This window comes from Phocoena sinus, chromosome 19, assembly GCF_008692025.1.
Source record: "Phocoena sinus isolate mPhoSin1 chromosome 19, mPhoSin1.pri, whole genome shotgun sequence".
Classification (NCBI taxonomy): Eukaryota; Metazoa; Chordata; class Mammalia; order Artiodactyla; family Phocoenidae; genus Phocoena; species Phocoena sinus.
Genome location: NC_045781.1, coordinates 8,631,653 through 8,653,072, shown reverse-complemented (window position 1 = coordinate 8,653,072; position 21,420 = coordinate 8,631,653). Strand labels below are relative to the sequence as shown.

Below are 21,420 nucleotides of genomic sequence, written 5' to 3'. Positions count from 1 at the left end.
GACTGTCATCCACTTCCCCCTAGGTACGCAATTTGCAATTCATCCATTAAAAATTATAATTCAGTTTAATGACTGTGCTAATGTTTTTGCTTTCACCAGATATTTCCCCCTTTTTTAATTATTAAAAATTAATTAAAATTTTCAAACCTACAAAAAAGTTTAAAGGATTTTAGAGTGAACATCCATATACCCACCACCTAGCGTCTACAATTATTTCACGGTACTTCTATATAAAATTTCTAACCATTCATCTACCCCTCTAGCCATCCACCCATTTACCTCCTTTTGATGCATGTCAAAGTTGCAGATACCAGCGCACTTTCCCTCTAAACACTTCAGTATGTATGCATTTATTAATCACAGTTCAATATTTCTACGTGGTCTTAGTTCCCTGACCAGGGATTGAACCCATGCGCTGGGCAGTGAAAGCACGGACTCCTAACCACTGGACCGCCGGGGAATTCCCTGTCTGCAGTCCTCTTTTTCACAAAATGCACAAACCGTAAGTGACATCTGCTGATTTTTGACAGATGACATGCCTGATTTCACTGGGATCTTCGTAACTGCTTGGTGAGGTTGGGCCCACTATTCTACCCATTCTCCAGATGGGCAAAACTGGGGCTTATGGCAAGAGGAAGTCACTCGCCTTGAGGCCACACCTGGGGAGGCTGGGAGTTGCAAGCCTGCCTCTCAAGGCCCTAACCTTAAAGGGAATCAGCTGTGATTGGCAATACTGAAATCCTAATTCCTTCCCCACCTGGCCTGTTCTCTGATAACATATCAGGTGTCCACACTTGCTCAAAGAAGATGGATAGTGATCATCGGAGGCTTCCTTCTGAAGCAGCTGTGGGGCCTTAGGCAAGTCATCGCCTCTATGAGCCTGTTTCCACATCTGTAAAATGGGAAGAATAATAGTAGCTCAGACCTCCTTGGGTGCTGAAGAGCAAATGAGATCCCATGTTCAAAGCATTTAGACAGGGTATAGGTTAGCCCTTAATAAAGTTAACTACTACTACTGTTGTTGTTATTGTCGTTATTATTGAAGAACATGGTTTGGGCCCCAACCAGCTCCAGACACTGCTGGGCATTGGTCACTTGGTCACTGCCAGCCCTAGCCCTAGCCCTGCTTGGGAAAGAGCTTTGAGAGCTTGTGATGACATCCTGCAGGATCTGAGAATTTGCACAGGATCTGATGGACCTACCACCCAGGCACCAGTGGCCTTGCAGACCTCCTTGCTGTGTCTCCTGGACGCTCTCCCCTCCCAAATTCTCCCAGCTTCCACGCCACCTACTTCAGAAATCCCCCATTCCCCGTTCCACCCTCCAAGTCTGAAGTCATATTCATTCAACAAACTCATGTTAAACTCCCACGTGCTCGGCTCTGTGCTAGACACGGGGCACATGGGCACTAAAGCTACACAGACACGGGTTCGAATCCTTGCGCCACCACTTACCAGCTAAGCATCAGGTTCTTCATTTGTCCTAGAGTCAGTGTGAGCGTAAATTTGATGGTGCACACGGTGACCCTCGATCAAAACACGAGGGGACAATTGCTGAGCACTCTATTCGCTCCACAAATATTCCTCGGGCCCTTACTAAGGGCCAACTGCTGTTTAAGTTTCTAGGGATTCCACAGTGAGAAAAAAATTAAAAATAAAAACCCAGGAACTATAGTCATGATCTTTTATTTTTTGGCCATGCTGCCGTGGCTTGCGGGATCTTAGTTCCCCGACCAGGGATTGAACCCGGGCCCTGGCAGTGAAAGCGCCAAGTCCTAACCACTGGACCACCAGGGAATTCCCTCGATATCTTATAATAACCTATAATGGAAAAGAATATGAAAAAGAATGTGTGTGTGTGTGTGTGTGTGTGTGTGTGTCCGAATCACTCTGCTGTACACCGGGAACAAACACGACATTGTTAAGTCAACTATACTTCAATACAAAATTTTTTTTTTTTTCAAAAATTTTTTTAATAAAATAAAAAAATAAAAGCTCAGACAAAACTCCTTGCCAGCATTCTAGTGAAGAGAGACAAGGAAATGAACTTGGGCTGTCAGGTGGAATAGGAGCTGGAGAAAAGGAAACCGTTGCACAGAAGAGAGAGAGGGAGCAGTCAGGATGGACCCCTCTGAGGAGGTGACATTTGCGATGAGACCAGAATGGCAAGAAGGAGCCCCCGGGACAATCTGCGAAGAACTTTCTAGTCAAAGGGAAGATCAGGTGCAAAGCTCTAAGGCAGCAGGAGAGGCTTCCGACCCTGTCTGAAGTAATGTCAAAAGTTATCATAGCTGGGCTTCCCTGGTGGCGCAGTGGTTGAGGGTCTGGCTGCCGATGTAGGGGACGCGGGTTCGTGCCCCGGTCCGGGAAGATCCCACATGCCGCGGAGCGGCTGGGACGGTGAGCCACGGCCGCTGAGCCTGCGTGTCTGGAGCCTGTGCTCCGCAACGGGAGAGGCCACGGCAGTGAGAGGCCCACGTACCGCAAAAAAAAAAAAAAAAAAAGTTATCATATCTTCACTAATCTTTGCGATCAATCCTGTTTTAGTGACTTGGAAGCAGAGGGGATAATGAGGTTTGTTGCGGCCTAACCCCAACCTGGGCAGGGATTTGACCTCAGGTGTCTCTGCGTCCTCAACTCTTATCTGACACGCCAGCTACCCTGCAATTGACTCCTCCCCAAGCAGGGACATTTCCTTCAAGGGACTATCATTTATTCTGATCAGTGTTGGGCCCTATGTTGGGAGGTGCCAGGGACCCAGCAACGATCAAGACAGTCCTGGCCCTATCCTCCAGGGAAGCACAGTCCAGAGGGGGTGACAGACCCATCCTCAGACAGTGACAACACAGAGTGAGCGGAGCTGGGATGAAGGAGCCCAGAAGGGATGCTTGACCAGAACTGGGAGGGCTTCCTGGAAGAGGAGAAATCCCAGTTGGGATAGGGAGAGTTTGGACCGAGCCCAGGGAAAGAGTATTATTCCAAGTAAAGGGACACGTACATGTACAGCCTCAGAGTTGAGAAGGGCCTGGAATGTTTGAAAGCACAGATCTAACCTAGTAACCCCAGTGACTTCCCTGGGGATAAAGTCCAAACTCTTTAGCCAGGCATCTGTCTATTCAGTACTACATTCCTTCAATCATTCAACAAACCACATCTAGTGAACGGAATGCTGAGAGGCATCAAATAGAATGAGACAGATGGGGAAATGGGTGGAGAGCAGGTTTCAGTACCAAATCAGGTGGTCAAGAAATATTGCTAAGGGACTTCCCTGGTGGCGCAGTGGTTAAGAATCCACCTGCCAATGTAAGGGACATGGGTTTGAGCCCTGGTCCGGGAGGGTCCCACATGCCGTGGAGCAACTGAGCCCGTGTGCCACAACTACTGGGCCTGCGCTCTAGAGCCTGAGAGCCACAACTGCTGAAGCCCACGCGCCTAGAGTCCGTGCACTGCAATGGGAGAGGCTACTGCGATGGGAAGCCAGCGCACCGCAGTGAAGAGTGACCCCAGCTCGCCGCAGCTGGAGAAAGCCCGAGTGCAACAACGAAGACCCAATGCAGCCAAAAAGTAATTAATTAATTAAGAAATATTGCTAAGGAGGTAAAGGCAGGATACGGGGTTGGGGGGAATATAGGACAGGGCACCCTATCACCTGTGGGAAAAACAAATAAACAATATTAAAAATATATATATATATATATAACAACCTCTGTTTCAAATGCATTGATTATCTCTGCGAGAATTCACAGAAACTGCTCAGAATGGGAGCTTTCAGGAAGGAAATCTGTGGCTTTGCAGTTCAGCACTGGCACCCTGAAACTGTCTCCTTGTCTCACGGCTTGGCAGCTGAGTGACCTCAGGCAAGTCACTCAATCCTCCAGCCTCAGTTTGCTTGACTGTGAAATAGGGATAAAGGGTAGCACCTGCCTCTGGGGTCATGGAGGGGGAACCAAGTTCATGTGTATAAATCGCTTTGGTTGGTGTCTGGCAAATCACAGCCTCATGGTATTTTAAGCTGTGATGACCTTTTTGAGATCAACATTATACCTAAGGGTGAAAGTAAAAAAGGCCTCTTCCTTGAGTTCCCACAGACTCACAGGCTGGTTCTCCTCCGCAGGAATGTTCAGGCCCCAGGGACCACTGAGCAAAGGAGCCTGAGAGGCCCCAGTTGGGACCCGGAAGCTGGTGGCCAGGCTGGCGGCCAGCAAGCTCCTGGCGCCCCTCCTGGTAATCAGGGCCCCCGGGGGATGGAGAAGTGACCCATGTTGCTAGTTGAGCGACAGGGGTGTGGGCCGGGCTTAGTCTAGTCACTGCCCACCTACAGGGGTGCCAGACAGGGAGGAGAGGGAGGGAGAAGCCTCCAGGATTCAGGGGACCCTAGAATCCCAGAACCTTCAGGAAGTGCAGGGTGGGTCCGGACCAAGAGGACAAGGTTTGAGGGTTTGGTTCAGGATTGGCCATGCATGTCCCACCCCCTGCCCTCCTCAGGCTTGGAGAGAGAAATAGACCAGCTGGTCTCAGCCAGTTTTCTTCCCAATCAGCCAAACCTCCTACCCAGATTCAGATTTCATCATCAGAAAAAAAAAAAAAAAAGACTCCAGGAAGGAGGTAAGAGGGCCCAGGAGGAGGCTGGGCTGAGCGGTGGGAATCTGAACCCCACAGATCAAGAAGGCCTTTCCTGGCCTCAGTTTGGTGCCTGTGGAAAGGGTATTGTTGTGAACGTTGTCCTCCCTGAGAGGACCAGTGTCTGACAGCAGGAGGGATTGCGTAAACTCCAGGGTTTCAGCCTTCTCCATCAGACCTGTAAACAAGCCTCTCCTCTCAAATTTGCATTCATGCATTCACCAAACCTTTTCTGAGTACCTATTGTGTGCCCAGCCCTGTGCCGAGTGGTACTGGGGACCCAGCAGTGGCTGAGACGAGCCTTGCTCCCACCTTCCCAGGTTCATAGGTCAGCAGGACAGACAGACAATGATGATGCAGAGTGAGTAGGGCTAGAATGGAGGAGCTCCGAGGGGAAACGCAGCTTGGGAAGTGGGGTCAGGGAAGGTTCCCTGGAGGAGGGGACAATCTGAGCTGAATTTGGAAGGATGTCAGAGCTAGCCAGTGAAGGGAGGAGGAAAAGGGAAGGTATGGGCAGAGGACACAGCAAGGGCAAAGACCTGCAGGTGAGAAATTTATGAAACGAAGAATAGTTCCATTTGGTCACAGTGGAAATTGGGGAAAACTGATGTGAAATGAAGTTGGAACGATGAGCTAGATCAGGTAGACAGAAATAAAAAGACTGGAGTTAAAATAATTCATTTAGGGACTTCCCTGGAGGTCCAGTGGTTAAGACTCCACGCTCCCAAAGCAGGGGGCCCAGGTTTGATACCTGGTCAGGGAATTAAGATCCCATATACCCGCAACTAAGCCCGCGTGCCGCAACTAGAGAAGCCCGCGCGCCGCAACGAAGACCCAGCACAGCCAAAATAAATATATAAATAATAAATAAAAAATTTAAAAATCATTCATTTAACACATCTTACCTAAGCGCCCGGCTCTGTGCTGCGTCCTGCCGGGGTCTCTGCGGTGGCCGAGGTGGGTTCTGCCCTGTCCTCATGGAGTTTATCACCTATGTCACTGTTTCTTAAATTTCCCAAGTCTCACAGCTCCCATTGTCTGTTAAAATGCAGATTCCTGGGCTCCAAGGCTACCTTCCAAAGGGAGGCAAGTACAATCCCACCAGGTGCCCAGAAGGAGAAGAGGATGGGAGTATCAGTAAACAGTCCTGAAGACATCACACCTGCTGATTCTAGAATTCTGCTCCTTTGATTGGAGTCCGAGTATCCTTAGCACAGCCTGGACATCTATATTTTCCAACCTCAGGTGTCAACCAATTAGTAGGGCATGAAATAAAGTAGTGAGTCCCAAGCAGTTAATTTTTAAAAATGTCAAATAGAGCGTATTGTACAAGTAATTATTGTATCGCGACATTTTAATTTACATGTGTGTGTGCAGACCTGTTCATACACATACTGTGTTGCAAGCAAAATATACATTCTATTGTGTATCAACCGTCTCAAATTCAAAACAGTTTGAAAAACAGTGGTCTGTGGACCCCTGTGTGATCTGCCCCCTCCTTAAATTTTTAGTCCTCTTTTTCTCATATGCATTCCTCCTCACTTAACCAAAATCTTCAGATTTCCACTCAGGAATCCCCTGAGTTTTCAAGACCCTGAGGCTGGCTCCAGATGTCCCTCAAGACTCCTCCAGCCCCTTGGATGCCCCCATCCCAGCCCTGCCCACTCTGGGTGGTCACTATCTGGGGATGGGTCTGTACCCTCCCTTGGTCCAGGGATGGGAACCGTCACAACCACCGCTGAGTCCCCCCAGCATTGCCCTGCATGGGGACTCTGGGAATGTGGGTTGAGTCTTTTAGAAACAGGAAAGAAAGGAAGAAGCGGAACCCTTGGGTCCATCAGGGCCAAGGATCATGTGAACTTCACGCATTCTGGTCTGGCTGGGAAGCTGCAGCCTGGGGGACTGGAGACCGGCCCAGACCTTCCCTTCCTACATTTCTAATTATTTATTTAAAAGTTGGCTTGTCTGGGCTGCTCTGCCCCGCCTCCCCCAGCTGCAGGCTGTCCAGCCCCTGTGGCTTGTGGTACAACGTGTAACTCGGGTTTCTTGAGGCCCAGCGTAGGTGTGTCTGGCGCTCTCCTCCACACCTCCCCCCAGATCCAGCCAAGGCCATAAGAGCTGTTTTCCAAGGCAGTTGCCCCTGCCACCACTCCAGGCCCTGCCCTGGGACCCCAGAGGTGTCCAGGGGCTCGGGTGACCTGGAGAGAAAGACGTTTGATGCTTCCAGGGAGACAGGCTAGGATAATGGGCAAGGGCGTGGGGGTAGGGCCAGAGAGATGAGCCCTCCCACTTCTTAGCTGACCTCGGACAAAGGATTCCACCTCTGAGCCTCAGGTCCTGGTGTCTGAAACAGGATGTAGTTTCTACCCCAGAGGTGGCAGGGGAATGAAACGAAACCACATGACAAAAGCCCTTAGCATGGGTCTGGACAATGTAACAAGAGCCGGTATATCGGGGAGGCTTTTATTCCTGTGATCATTAGCATTTCCCTTTAGAGAGCCCTGGTCAGAGGCGAGCCAGGCCCCGTACAAGGGGGAGGCGGAGGGGACGCAGGCCTGCCCTGGGGGTGTGAAGGACGAGGCCCTGGCAGGAGCCAGTTCTGAGGGCAGATAGTCACACAGTGTGTTCCTGGGACTGTGTGGGCGCCACCTCTGAAGGCTGGCCTGAAGGACTAGGACATTGTGAGTCTGCATACAATTCCCACCTCTGACTGCCTGGGGCTAGAGAGCTGGAGGTCCCTCACCTCAGTGTGCAGCGGGGCTGCATCCCAGGAGAAAAGTCCAAAGAGCCCCTGCCTCACTTTCTGAAGGGAGCGAGGGGCCGGCGGCCTGACTTTGAGAGGTGTTGAGTCTGCAGCCCAAGATGAGGGCGGCGGTCTGAAGTCCGTTTAACTGTCCCTGGGCAAAGTCCTGCCAGAGCTGGGGGAGAGAGTTAGCACTTGGGGGTGGAAAAGGTAGGGTGAAGGGGGTTACCACCTCGGGCTCAAGTAAGGCCTGGGCCCATGAAATCTGAGAACATGTTAGAAACCTGTGGGTCCAGGGAATTCCCTGGCGGTCCAGTGGTTAGGACTCAGCGCTTCCACTGCCGTGGCCCAGGGTTCAATCCCTGATTGGGGAACTGAGATCCCCCGCAAGCTTGGCGGCGTGGCCAAAAGAAACAAACAAACAAAAACAGAGAAAAAAGAAAAACCAGTGGGTCCAATGCCCTCTTGGTACAGACAAGGAAACTGAGTTCAAAGACCCGCAGGGGCTTCCCTGGTGGCGCAGTGGTTGAGAGTCCACCTGCCAATGCAGGGGACGCGGGTTCGTGCCCCGGTCCGGGAAGATCCCACATGCCGCGGAGTGGCTGGGCCCGTGAACCATGGCCGCTGAGCCTGCGCGTCCGGAGCCTGTGCTCCGCAACGGGAGAGGCCACAACAGTGAGAGGCCCGCGTACTGCAAAAAAAAAAGACCCACAGCAAATTATTGCAAGAGCCAGGGGAGGAGCCGTGAGCCATGCCAGCTAAGACCTCTGGTGGGGATTGGGTACCAGGCCTGGGAGAGAGAAGGGCCCGAACCATCCAGGATAACAAAGCTTCAAGGTCTCACAGCCTGAGAAGAACATCAGGCTACATTTCATCCAATTTTCTTTTTTCAAAGTACCCATGAAGGACTTCCCTCGTGGCGCAGTGGTTAAGAATCTGCTTGCCAATGCAGGGAACACGGGTTTGAGCCCTGGTCCAGGAAGATCCCACAGGCCACGGAGCAACTAAGCCTGTGTGCCACAGCCTGCGAGCCTGCGCTCTAGATCCTGCGAGCCACAACAACTGAGCGTGCATGCCACAACTACTGAAGCCTGTATGCCTAGAGCCCGTGCTCCGCAACAAGAGAAGCCACCGCAATGAGAAGCCCACGCACCACAAAGAAGAGTAGCCCCGCTCGCCGCAACTAGAGAAAGCTCACGCACAGCAACGAAGACCCAACACAGCCAAAAATTAATTAATTTATTTATTAATTAAAAAAACAAAGTACCAATGTAAAAGAATTTTTGAGTTGAAATTCACACAAAAATTAACAATACTAAAGTGTATGACTCAGTGGCATCTACAGCATTGTGCAATCATCACCTCTGCGTAGTTCCATATCATTCTCATCATTTTCCCAAAGGAAACCCCACACCCATTCAGCAGTCACTCCCCATCCCCTCCCCACAGATCCTGGCAACCATTAATCTGATTTCTGTCTCTATGGGTTTGCCTATTCTGGACATTTATACAAATGGAATCATACAATATGGGATTGTGATAGTCTGAGTGTTTGTGTCCTCCGCCCCAATTCGTACGTTGAAACCTACATTGCGGCACTATTTACAATAGCCAAGACATGGAAGCAGCCTAAATGTCCATCAACAGATGAATGGATAAAGAAGGATGAGATATTACTCAGCCATAAAAAAGAATGAACTAACACCACTTGCAGCAACATGGATGGACTTAGAGATTATCATTCTAAGTGAAGTGAGCCAGACAAAGACAAATATCATATGATATCGTTTATATGTGGAATCTTAAAAAAATGATACAAGTGAACTTACATACAAAAAAGAAATGAACCCACAGACATAGAAAACAAACATGATTACCAAAGGGGAAGGGGGTAGGGGTAAATTAGGAGTTTGGGATTAACATATACACACCACTATATACAAAATAGATAACCAACAAGGACCTACTGTATAGCAGAGGGAACTATACTCAGTATTTTGTAATAACCTATAAGGGAAAAGAATCTGAAAAAAAATAGATATATATGTATGTTAAAAAAAAAAAAAGCAAAAAAACCTAACTCCCCAGGGTGATGGTATTAGGAAGTGGGGCCTTTGGGAGGTGGTTAGATCATGAGGGTGGAGCCCTCAAGATTGGGATTAGTGCCCTTATAAAAGGGGCCCCCGAGACATCCCTTGTCCCTTCTGCCCGAGACATCCCTTGTCCCTTCTGCCCATGTGAGGATACAATGAGAAGTCTACAACCCAGAAGAGCCCCTCACCCAACCATTTACCGATCTTGGACTTCCAGCCTCCAGAACTGTGAGAAATACATTTGTGTTTTTCATAAGCCACTCCATCTGTGGTATTTTGTTATAGTAGCAGCCCGAACAAGCTAAGGCAGCCACCTTTTGCATCTGGCTTATTTCACTGGGCAATCCACCCAATATTTTGATTTAACAATAATAACTAACATTTATTGAACACTTAACTATATCCCAGGTACTACCCCAAGGACTATGCATGTATTAACCTACCTGAGCCTCTCAATAAGCAGGCATGTGGGGTTCTTTGATTGTCCTCATTGTATAGCTCAATAAACAGAGGTACAGAGAAGTCACACAGCTGGTAAGTGGTAGAGTCAGGCTTTTCTCTCTCCTCTTTATTTTTATTTTTTTATTTTTAGCACCATCAGCCTGTTTTTTTGTTTGTTTGTTTGTTTTGGCCGAGCCACACAGCATGTGGGATCTTAGTTCCCCAGCCAGGGATTGAACCCGTGCCCCCTGCAGTGGAAGCACGGAGTCTTAACCACTGGACCACCAGGGAAGTCTCAGCCTCATTATTTTTGTACTGAGGTAAAATATACATAACATGTTGCTGACACTTTTAAACATTCTGAAGTGCACGATTCAGTGGCCTTGAGCACATTCAGTGTTGTGCAACCATCACCACTATCTAGTTCTGAAACTTTTTCATCACCCCAGGATTTGAACCCAGGCTTTTTCTACCTCCAGGGCCCGAGCAGCTATTCCTACCCTGCCTCTCAGTTGAAGAATTTAGCATGGGGGCGAGAACTTGTCTTCCCCTTGGAGTTCAGCCTGCAGGATGCTATGCGACTATCAGGTTGTCCACTATGCCCAGCCAGGATCTGGGTTTACTAGCACCAGTTCTGGACTGTTCTCTCTGCCTGGAACCTTCCCTTCCACCTCCCAGCCCTTTGCCTCCTGTGACCATGAGGGGGATTTCTAAAGGCAGGAGCTGCCAAAAGGTCCCAATGTGGAAGAGAACAGAACTGACAGGCCAAGACTGGCTTCATGGGATCGTCCGAGCTCCTGAAACCAGCTATGCCTGAAGCCAGCCAACTCGACGAGTTTTTCACTCAAATGAGCCAATCAATTCCTGATTTTGCCGAAGACAGTTACGCTGGGGTTTTCAGCCTCTTGAAACAGAAAGGGACATAACTGGGACTTCTTTGGCAGTCCAGTGGTTAGGACTTCGAGCTTCCACTGCAGGGGGCATGGGTTCAACCTCTGGGCGGGGAACTAAGATTCCATGCCATGTGGCGCCGGCCAAAAAAAAAGAAAGGGACAGAACCAGTGGAGTGGGAGCTAGCCTGGTGATTAAGGTGCTGGGCAATAAGTTCTCAGAGAAGGGACAAGCATGAACAAACAAGAGTGGGTGGGGACATGGCCCATTTCAGGGGACAGACAACAGATTATCAAGGTGGCTGCAATGTGGAATTTACGAGGGGTCATAGTGGGGTCATGGTGCAACCTTCCACTTGCAAACAGAAAGGGGCAAGCCCTGACGATGAGGGGCCTAGGCCTTGGGAGAACCTCAAGGCTTCGTCCTAGGAGCAGCAGGTCATCAGACGGTTTAAGCAGCGGAGTGATACAATCAAATTTGTATCCTTATTAGAAGCCTCTGCACTCTGACCCATTTGCTGGTGGCTGTGGAAATTGGTACAGCCTCCATGGAAAGGCATTAGGCAACAGACATTCACGTTAGAAGGTCCCATGCCCTCTGACACAGCAGTTCTTCTTCAAGGGATTGGTTCTACAGTTATAGTCGCACACGTGGGAAATTAGCGCTGTTTGTGTTTGCAAGAGACTGGATGCCAGCCAAGCACCCATCAGGAAGGGACCAGCAAAATGCATTATGACCCATCCATGCAGCTTTACAAAAGAGTAAGCGAGATCTATATGCATTTCGGTGGTGTGCTGGTAAATGTTTAACCGTCGGCTCTTTGGGGGAGAAAACAGTCCCGATCTGTAGCATTTGCCAACGTCTGTGGTGTAAAATACTCCCATCACGGCTGATTTTAAGCTTACCAATGTGACCTCGCTGAATGCAGAGTTGGAAGATATCCTCAATACCTCACCATGATATGGGATTTTCGTAACCTCTAGAACAGAGATAGCATTAAAATGTAGCAGAATAATTAGGAAGTGATAAATTGACTACTTCTCATCGTTTTGTGTAATAGAACGTATTCAGTTGTAAGTTTGTAGAATTTAAGTTTTAGTAAAAGCTATGTTTAACAACAGGCTTGCAAAATTCCCGGAAGTTTAGCAATCAGCCCTCACAAACTGTTACAAGCCAGCCCCCGCACACCACTGAGACAGCTGCAAGATGAGACAGCACAATTTATGGACAAGGATCTACAGGACTGTATCTCACCCCCACACACAAACTCTCCGCCTTACTTACTCCTCTCCAGCCTGGATCTGGGACACTTCAGGCTCACACCCACCTCAGGGCCTCTGCACTTGCTCTTCCACTCTTCCCTTCACATAACCACATGACTCGCTTCCTTACCTCCTCCAGGCCTTTGCTCAAACGTCACCTTTATCAAGGCTTTCTCTGAGCATCCTGTAAAAAAATAGAAACCCTCCTGCCGCCTCAACACTCCAGCTTCTTTGACTGCTCTATGTTTTATCAGCAGCACTGACTGTGCCATCTGACCTACTATGTAATGTTAAAATGTACTTGTCATTTTATTTATTGACTGTCTGTCTCCCCCACTAGAATGTCAGCTCCATGAAGGCAGGGAGTTTTGACTGTTTTCTTCTCTGCTGTATCCCCAGTGCCTAGAAGAGTGCCTGGCATATAGTAGGTGCTCAATAAATATTTGTTGACTAAACTTAAGGAAAAAAAATAAAGCACAGACTATTTACAATAGCCAAGACAGGGAAGCAACCTAAGTGTCCATCAACAGATGAATGGATGAAGAAAATGTGGTATATATACACAATGGAGTACTACTCAGCCATAAACAAGAATGAAACAATGCCATTTGCAGCAACGTGGATGGACCTAGAGATTATCATACTTAGTGAAGTAAGTCAGAGAAAGACAAATATCACATGATATCATTTATATGTAGAATCCCTCGTGGTCCAGTGGTTAGGACTCAGCACTTTCACTGCTGGCACCTGGGTTCGATGCCTGGTTGTGGAACTACGATCCCACAAGCCACATGGTGCCGAAAAAAAAAAAAAAAGGTACAAATGAACTTATTTACAAAACAGAAACAGACTCACACATGGAAAGCAAATTTATGGTTACCAAAGGGGAATGGGGGTGGGGTGAGGGATAAATCAGGAGTTTGGGATTAACAGATACATACTACTGTATATAAAATAGGTAAACAACAAGGATCTACTGTATAGTATAGGGAACTCTATTCAATATCTTGTAATAATCTATAATGGAAAGGAAACTGAAAAGATATATATATATATATCTGAATCACTTTGCTGTACACCAGAAACTAACACAACATTGTAAATCAACTATACTTCAATTTAAAAAACAAATAAGTAAAATAAAATAAATGAGGTGCCGAATCATGTAAATAACCTGAATAATATTCCCCTATCTGTATTTACAAATGATAGACTATCTCTGGGAGAAAATCCAAGAAACTGGTGGCCCCAGTGCCTCCCAGGAAGGGCCCCAGGGGGGAAGGGAGAAGAGAGAGTTTTCACTGTATCCTCTCGTGTACCTTTAAAAATCTGTGCCATGTGCCTTTAATTACCTATTAATATTTTTTTCCAGTGTTCTATTAAAAGCACCACCTCAAGCTGGTGTAGGGAGCTGGGCCCTGGAAGAGGGCGAGCCTGGGCCAGGAGGCCAGGGCAGTGACCCGGGAGCGGGGACCGGATGGGGCTGCCAATACTTCACGGCCTGTTTCAGAAGGTCCAGCTGTGGAATGTTCTACACGAAGCCCTTAGAAGGCTCTGAGAGGGGAGGCCTGTCCCTCAGGCCTGGCTTTTGCCAGCCAGACAGGCGGGTCTCCCAAAAAGGCACCTTGGCTACCCCCTCCGCCGCTACATAAAAAGATCCCAATAAGATGCCACCTTCTGCAACCGGCCAGTGGATAAAAGCTCCTCTCTCTTCCCCTCCCTCCTCCCTCCGGCTCATCTCCTGACCCTTTCCCCTCCCCTCGCCCTCCCCTCCCCTCCCCTCCCCTCCCCTCCTCTCCCTTCCCCTCCCCTCCCCTCCTCTCCCTTCCCCTCCCCTCCCCTCCTCTCCCTTCCCCTCCCCTCCCCTCCTCTCCCTTCCCCTCCCCTCCCCTTGCCCTCCCTCCTCTCTCCACCTCCTCCTCCATCCTCCTTCTCCCCCTCCCTCCGCTGGCTCCTCCCTCCAGCCACGCACCACCTCCCCCAGCGCCTCTGAAACACCAGCGCTCTCTCTGCTCCACGCCTTTGCCCATGCCGTTGCCTCTGCCTGGAACTCCTTTCCCCTACCTCTTCACCGGCCCCTGCTTTATCCCAGAGATCTTAGCTTCCTTCCTTCACGTCACAAAGATTTACCAGGCATCGACAGTTGGTCGGGCGCCCTGCCAGGTGTGAGGGAGCAGGCGCTGAGGAGAGGTCACATCCTAACTGGGAAGGGCAGGGAGTAGAGTAGTCAGCAGAAACTAGAAACAAGGGAATTCTTAAAAAACAGCTAAATGCTGCAAGGATGAGTTGTCTGCAGTCTGAAAGAGGAGAAGGAGCCCGCCTGCTGAGGGACTGGGGAGAATCAGGAGGAGGGAACAGCAAGTGCAATGGCTGTTGAGGATGCGAATGAGCTTGGAGAGTTCAGGAATCAAAAAGGCCAGTGTGGCTAGATTCGAGGGAGTGAGGGAAAGTGTCATCAGATGCGCCAAAAAGGTAGGTTTCCATGAGGGATGTCAGAGACTCTGAGGAGCTTGGCGTCTCCTCCTCCAGGAAGCCCTCCTTGACTGCGTCAGGCACACTCACCCTAACCCTGTTCCCTCTAAGTTGTAGCTGTCTGGTCACAGGCCTGTCTGCCCCACTGCCCTCTGAGGGCAGAGCCAGTCACCACTGTGTTCCCAGCACTGCACAGCACATGCCTGGGTACACAGCAGGTGCTCAGAAAATGCCCTGGTCATCCCCAGGAAGGCTTGCCTTCTCTACCTCCTTGCTTCCCCTCTGCCTATGCCTCTTCCTGACCCAGCCCAGCCTCTTTCATCCCATCCTCAAAGGCTCATCTGGGGAGGATGCCCATCCTCTTTCATCTTATCCTCAAAGGCCCATCTGGGGAGGATTCCCAGCTCCAGCCACCTCTGATGGGCTGCAGACCCAAGGTGAAGGCTCTGAAGTGGTCAGATCAAACACCTCTAGAGCTGGCTTTGGGCTGGGCCAGCGTCAGGGAGGCTCTGAGGAGACCCAGCTTCCCAGATTTGAGTGTTCCAGCATGGAGGATGGAAGGGGGGCTGGGCAGCATGTGGAACCAGCCAAGGCACAAAGTTGTTTCCCCATCATTAAAATCACATCACTTCCAGTTTCTGACTCACTTCGTGCCAGGTGCTGGGCTAATTTTTAAAAATAATGTCATTTATTAATTTAAATGGATAAGATCTGGTCAGGGTGCAAAATTCAGAAGCCTCAAAAAGCCTGTGGGAGAAAGTATCTCTATTTCACAATTTTTAAAGTTTGGAAAAAAGCACTCCTCACGTTGAGTGGGGGAAGCTCAATTTTTTTTTGTTTTGTTTTGGCGTCGAATCAAATTTTTAAACAATGTGGATCTGCTGTCCACCCAGTTACCCTTCCTGGAGGCAACTATCATTACAAGTTTCACCCAAAATGTTTATTCAAAAAATATTTAGTGAACACCTACTACGTGCCAGGCACTATTCTATGGGCTGAAGATATAATGGTGAACGAAAGAGGCTAAAGTCCCAGTGATCATGGAGCTGATATTCTAAATGGAAGAGACAGACGCTAGACACACAGACAAGGAGACTATGGAGTGTGTCAAAAGGTGAGACATTCTGTGGAGAAAAATAAAGAACAGGTGGGAGACAGGTACTGGGAAATCAATTTTTTTGTTTTCTTTTATAGAAAGGTGAGAGAAGATCAAATTGCAGTTTGATGGGGATGATCTAGATTCCTAGTTCGAGAGGAGAAGCAGAGGAAAGAGGGGAGAACGGCTGGAGTGTGGTCCTTGAATTGGCAAGAGGGGAAGGGTCCCTGGGCTCCAGAGTAGTTCGTCATTAGTAGGGAATGTCTGTTTTCCAGAGATGGCCATGACAATCTCTCCTGTCCCACATGCTCTTACAGGGTGACCTCAACATTCCTCCTATTGTGTGTGTTTTGTGTGGGATTATGTTTTCTCCCTTTGAACCTGGGCAGAAATCTGTGACTGCCTTGACCTATAAAGTACGGTGGAGGTGAGGCTTCCAAGGCTACATCATCAAATGCCAGGCACTTCCCACTTGCTGTTAGGGCGCTCATTCTTGGAACCCATCTGCCATGCTGTGAGGAAGCTCAGCTAGCCCACGCAGAGAGACCACGTGGAGAGGTCCCATGAAGATGCTCTAGCCGACAGCTCAGCCGAGGCCCCAGCCAGCAACTGACAGCACCATCTGCCCAGACATGAGTGAAGACTCCTCCAGCTGATTCTACACCCCCAGTCCGCAAGCCTCGCCAGCTGAGGCTCCAGACATCAAGGAGGAAAGACGAGCTGTCCTTGCTGTGCCTTGTTCCAATTCCTGACCTATAGAATCCATGACTACAATACAAGGATTGTTTTACACCACTAGATACTGGGGCTATTTGTTATGCAGCAGCAGGTAACTGGTACCCCAAATAATAGAAGAAAAGGTGGGTAGATGAGTAGAGGAGTTGGGGAAGTTTTCTTCTGATGGGTTCTCCTTTCTCAGTGAAGTAGGAAGCAAAGTCCCCACTGAAGGGAGAAGGTGCAGGAGTTTGAGGAGAGAGGAGAAGTTATTAAAAAGTCTAGGAAACAACCCGTATCCATCAAAGAATGAAGGGATAAATAAAACGCACTATATCACACAATGGAATATTATTCAGCCTCTCTTTTTGTGCCACCATGATGCTGGCATGAATGACCAGGACGATGTTCTCAAGAGCATCAACAATGCCGAAATGAGAGTCACATGCCAAGTTCTTGTTAGGCTATGCTCCAAAGTCATTTTCCAGTTTCTAAGTGTGATGATGAAGCATGGTTACATTGGTAAACTTGAAATCACTGATGATCACAGAGCTGGGCAGATTGTTGTAAACCTCACAAGACCATCCCACTAGTTTGGTTTCATTATACTGACGACCACAGCTGGCATCATGGACCAAGAGGAAGCAAGACAAAAACACACAGTGGGGAGGGCTTCCCTGGCGGTGCAGTGGTTAGGAATCTGCCTGCCAATGCAGGGGACACCGGTTTGAGCCCTGGTCCGGGAAGATCCCACATGCCGTGGAGCAACTAAGCCCGTGCGCCACAACTACTGAGCCTGCGCTCTAGAGCCTGTGAGCCACAGCTACTGAGTCTGTGTGCCACAGCTACTGAAGCCCGCATGCCTACAGCCCATGCTCTGCAACAAAATAAGCCACTACAATGAAGCCTGTGCACTGCAACGAAGAGTAGCCCCCGCTCGCCGCAACTAGAGAAAGCCCGAGCACAGCAATGAAGACCCAACACAGCCAAAAATAAATAAGAATAAAATTAATTAAAATTTAAAAAAAGAAAACACACACAGGAGGGGAAGTCCTGAGATTCTTTTTCTAGAGATGTAATACATACGAACATACAGATACAATACCTCAATGGAAAAAAAAATGAAGTGAAATTCTGACACATGCTACAACATAGATGAACCTTGAAAATCTTATGCTAAGTGAAATAAGCCAGACACAAAAGGACAAATATTGTATGATTCCACTTACACAGTGTACCTAGAATAGGCACAGTCACAGAGATGGAAAGTAGAATAAAGTTCACAGGCGGGGCTTCCCTGGTGGTGCAGTGGTTGAGAGTCCGCCTGCCGATGCAGGGGACGCGGGTTCGTGACCCGGTCCGGGAAGATCCCACATGCCGCCGAGCGGCTGGGCCCGTGAGCCATGGCCGCTGAGCCTGCCCGTCCGGAGCCTGTGCTCCGCAACGGGAGAGGCCACAACAGTGAGAGGCCCGCGTACCGGGAAAAAAAAAAAAAAAAAAGTGTCTTCCATAGAGTACAGACCTGTGGTTGCTAAGGAGGAGGGGGATGGGGGGAGGGATGGATTGGGAGTTTGGGATTAGCAGATGCAAACTCATATATAGGATGGATAAACAACAAGGTCCTACTGTAGAGCACAGGGAGCTATGTTCAATATCCTGTGATAAACCATAATGGAAAAGAATATGAAAAAGAATATATATACATGTATAACTGAGTCCCTTTGCTGCACAGCAGAGATTAACACAACATTGTAAATCAACTATACTTCGATAAAAAAATTTTTTTTAGAAATGTGTCTTCGGGGTGCTTCCCTGGCGGTCCAGTGGTTAGGACTCCGCCCTTCCACTGCAGGAGTCGTGGGTTCGATCCCTGGTCAGGGAACTAAGATCCCACATGCCGCATGGTGTGGCCAAAAAATTAAAAAAAAAAAAAAAAGTGTCTTCTACTGAGCCACTAAGTTTGTGGTAATTTGTTACAGCAGCAGTAAGAAATGAATATACGCATACATCCATATTATTATTTCAACGTGTAATCAATATAAAAATGATGGAGTTATTTTGCATTCTCTTTTTTCATATTATTACGTCTTCAAACCCCAGTATGTATTTTGCACTTATCGCAGATTTAAGTTTGGATTTGCCACACTTCAATTATTGAATAGCCACACATGGCTGGTGGCTGCCGTATCTGACAGCACAACTCTGGAATGCGAGATGGTGATAAACAGGGAGGAGGTTAGGAAGTGCTGGTGTTAGGTAGGAAGGGGAATAATTTGGAGCTTTAAATAAAACATTTAGGGGAGATGGCATTTAAGCAGAAGTTAAAAGGAAAGATAGACATATTTGCCCACATTAAAAAGAAAAACATGGGACTTCCCTGGTGGTCCAGTGGCTAAGGCTCCGTGTTCCCAATGCAGGGGGCCCTGGTTCGATGCCTGGTCAAGGAACTAGATCCCGCATGCTGCAACTAAAGATCCCACATGCCGCAACTAAGACCAGCACAGCCAAATAAATAAATAAATAAATATTTTTTTAAAAAGAGAGAAAAACACTTGTGTGGCAAAAAAACAAACCAAAAACCCTAAACAAAGCCTATAGGCAAATGAGAAATGGAGAGAAAATACTGGTAACGCAGATGACACATAAAAGTTTTACATGTATAATGAGCTTTTGTAAATCAATTAAGACAAACACCCCAAAGGAAACTAAGGATTTGAATAGATAACTAAGGATTTGAATAATAATTTTCTAAGCAGAAAAATGAACCAGCTAATACATATATGAAAACGTAGCCTCTCTGCAGGAGGCAGGGTGAAGCATATTCAAATAACATGGAAGTTTCCTTTTACACCCGCCAAATGGCACACATGTGGAAAAGGGCAGGCTCGTATATCACTGATGGCAATGAGAATTGTTACAGCCTTTTTTTGAAAGGGAATCTTGGCAGCAACCACTACAATCAGAAATGCATTTTACCCTTGATTCAACAACCCCACTGCTGGGAAAGCATCTCATAGAAATCAAACCTCCGGAATGAGGTAAGGGCTTATATGCAAGAGTGCTCACTGCAGGACTAGAGGAGCAAAAAGCTGGGAATTGAAGACGAAAACCTATCTTTGGGTTGAAAAATGATGGTCCACTCACTCTGTGAACGCTTATGCAACCATTCCAAAGATTCTCTTCTGACGGGCTTGGTTCAGTGGTCCACAGCCTCAGTCGCGTATTAACATCACCTTGGGCAGGATGTTTAAAAATCATGATCTTCAGGCCAAACCCTAAAACAGCCAAATCAGAGTCCCTGAGGGGCCAGAGCATCAGTATTTTGTAAAAGTTCCCCCAAGTGATAGCCAGAGCGAAAACTACTGACTTAGAGGGATTTCCTGTGGCATAAAGTAGGAAAAGGAAGCTGCAGAGATGTGAGTACAGAAAAAAAAGTTCCCTGTGTATTGGTTTATCAAGCTATGTGCCAGGCACTCCTCTAAGGGTTTAATCCTCATAACAGCTATATGATGTGGGACTGCTATTATCCCCACTTTACAGATGGGAAAACTGAGTCTCAGAATGGTTCAGGCACTTGCCCAAAGCCATTGGCTATTAAGTGGTGGAGTTGGATTTGAAATGAGGTCATCTGGCTCCTAAAACTGTTCTGGGCTCTTAATTGCTAAACTTTATATACACATATATGTATTCAAATATATATTCACATTTTTAGATATGTAATATTCCTAGATACGTAATATTCCTATGTGTATATTTCTATAACTCTAATCTTTCTATATACATAATACTCTTACATATGTTTCTACATGTAGTATTTATATGTAATACTCACATATATTTTTACATATAATAGTAAATATATAATATTTGTGCATATTACTATAACGCAGTTTTCCTTATATAATATTCCTATGTATATATTCTTATAGGTGTAAGATGCCTATGTATTCTTATATAAAGTAATGGTATATAAAATATTCTTAAATATAATATTTATATTTGTTTATATATGATATTCCCATATACCATTCATAAATATAATATATTCATTTATATTCCTTCATATGTCTCTCTGTATAATGTTCCTATATAAATATTTCCATATATATTTCTATATATAGTACTTTTCTATGTATATTCATATATATCAATACATAGTATTCTTATATAGAATAATCCCATATATATAGTATGTTTTTGTATTCCTATATACTATACTTCTACTTAAGTAATATTTATATATATTATGTATATAATCCCTCCCAAGGCTCCCCACCCTGGGCCTGCTCCCCTCTTTGGACTAGAAAACTTCCAGGCCTTCCCCTCTTACTTTCTCATTCTTTTTTTTTTTTTGCGGTACGTGGGCCTCTCACTGTTGTGGCCTCTCCCGTTGCGGGGCACAGGATCCGGAGGCGCAGGCTCAGAGGCCATGGCTCACTGGCCCAGCCGCTCCGCGGCATGTGGGATCTTCCCGGACCGGGACACGAACCCGCGTCCCCTGCATCGGCAGGCGGACTCTCAACCACTGCACCACCAGGGAAGCCCTTATTTATTTATTTTTGGTTGTGTTGGGTCTTTGTTGCTGCACGCAGGCTTTTCTCTAGTTGCGGCGAGTGGGGGCTACTCTTCGTTGTGGTGCTTGGGCTTCTCATTGTGGTTGCTTCTCTTGTTGCGGAGCACAGGCTCTAGGCACGTGGGCTTCAGTAGTTGTGGCACACGGGCTCAGTAGTTGTGGCTCGCGGGCTTTAGAGCACAGGCTAAGTAGTTGTGGCGTACGGGCTTAGTTGCTCCTTGGCATGTGGGATCTTCCCGGACCAGGGCTCGAACCCGTGTCCCCTGCATTGGCAGGCGGATCCTTAACCACTCTGTCACCACGGAAGTCCTTACTTTCTCATTCTTTTATAGGGTGTCCTACAAATTCAGCTCAATTCTGACACTAACTACCTGGAGATAATCTCAGATCCCACAGGTTAAGGGCTCAGTCCCACAAGACCATCCCCAATCACAAAACCAGGTGGTCACCAGTGCTTCTGACCAACTCGCTATAAATCAACCCCTTCCTCTGTTGGATCATTTGTTAAAACGACTC

At 47.6% G+C, this 21,420-nt stretch overlaps 1 long non-coding RNA gene across 1 annotated transcript; it reads left to right on the top strand.

Annotated features, from left to right (window-relative positions):
* Positions 1-4,119: 4,119 nt before the first annotated feature.
* Positions 4,120-5,951, top strand: LOC116744544. Its single transcript, XR_004347084.1, has 2 exons — positions 4,120-4,223; positions 5,672-5,951. It is a non-coding gene; the product is annotated as an uncharacterized LOC116744544 (long non-coding RNA).
* The last annotated feature ends 15,469 nt before the right edge of the window (positions 5,952-21,420 follow it).